The sequence below is a fragment of the Salvelinus sp. IW2-2015 genome, unplaced genomic scaffold (genome assembly GCF_002910315.2).
Source record: "Salvelinus sp. IW2-2015 unplaced genomic scaffold, ASM291031v2 Un_scaffold8740, whole genome shotgun sequence".
Taxonomy (NCBI): domain Eukaryota; kingdom Metazoa; phylum Chordata; class Actinopteri; order Salmoniformes; family Salmonidae; genus Salvelinus; species Salvelinus sp. IW2-2015.
Genome location: NW_019949999.1, coordinates 1 through 1,496, shown reverse-complemented (window position 1 = coordinate 1,496; position 1,496 = coordinate 1).

Here is a 1,496-nt window from a genome sequence, read left to right as displayed (position 1 = left end):
GAGCCAGTGGGTTTGGCGACGAGTATGAAGCGAGGGCCAGCCAACGAGAGCGTACAGGTCGCAGTGGTGGGTAGTATATGGGGCTTTGATAGACTGCATCCAATTTATTTTGTAGGGTATTGGAGGCTATTTTGTAAATGACATCGCCGAAGTCGAGGATCGGTAGGATGGTCAGTTTTACGAGGGTATGTTTGGCAGCATGAGTGAAGGATGCTTTGTTGCGAAATAGGAAGCCAATTCTAGATGTGACAAAACTAGGGCCTGTAGGACCTACCTTGTTGATAGTTGTTAAGAAGGCAGAGCAGTGCTTTATTATGGACAGACCACTCCCCATCTTAGTTATTGTTGTATCAATATGTTTTTTTATTTTTTATTTACCCCCTTTTCTCTCCAATTTTCATGGTATCCAATCGCTAGTAATTACTATCTTGTCTCATCGCTACAACTCCCGTACGGGCTCGGGAGAGACGAAGGTCGAAAGCCATGCGTCCTCCAAAGCACAACCCAACCAAGCCGCACTGCTTAACACAGCGCTCGGAGGAAACACCGTGCACCTGGCCCCCTTGCTTAGTGCGATGGCCCGCCACCTGGCCCGCCACCTGGCCCGCCACAGGAGTCGCTGGTGCACTACCGGCCAAACCCTCCCTAACCCGGACGACACTAGGCCAATTGTGCGCCGCCCCACGGACCTCCCGGTCGCGGCCGGCTGCGACAGAGCCTGGGCGCGAACCCAGAGTCTCTGGTGGCACAGCTAGCGCTGCGATGCAGTGCCCTAGACCACTGCGCCACCCGGGAGGCCCCTTATCAATATGTTTTGACCATGACAGTTTACAATCCAGGGTAACTCCAATAAGTTTAGTCTCCTCAACTTGTTACATTTCCACATTATTCGTTACAGGATTTAGTTTAAGTTTAGTGTTTTAATTTTAGGTTCCAAATACAATGCCTTTAGTTTTTGAAATTCATATATTTAGGACTAACTTATTTCTTGCCACCCATTCTGAAACTGACTGCAGCTCTTAAGTGTTGCAGTGATTTCACCTGCTGTGGTAGCTGATGTGTATAGTGTTGAGTCATCAGCATACATAGACACACAGGCTTCACTCAGCGCCAGTGGCAAGTCATTAGTAAAGATAGAACAAATAAGGGGCCTAGAAAGCTGCTCTGGGGAATGCCTGACTCTACCTAGATTATGTTGGAGAGGATTCCATTAAAGAACACCCTCTGTGTTCTGTTAGACAGGTAACTCTAGAACCACAATATAGCAGGGGATGTAAAGCCATAACACTTAAGCTTTTTCCAGCAGCAGATTATGATCAATAACGTCAAAAGCTGCAAAGAAGTGTTTAAAACATTTAAAAAAATGTTTCTGTATTAAATATTTATAATGTTTTGACCTTTATTTAACTAGGCAAGTCGGTTAAGAACAATGTCTTATTTACAATGACGGCTTACCCTGGACAACACTGGGTCAATTGTGCGCCGCCCTATAGGAC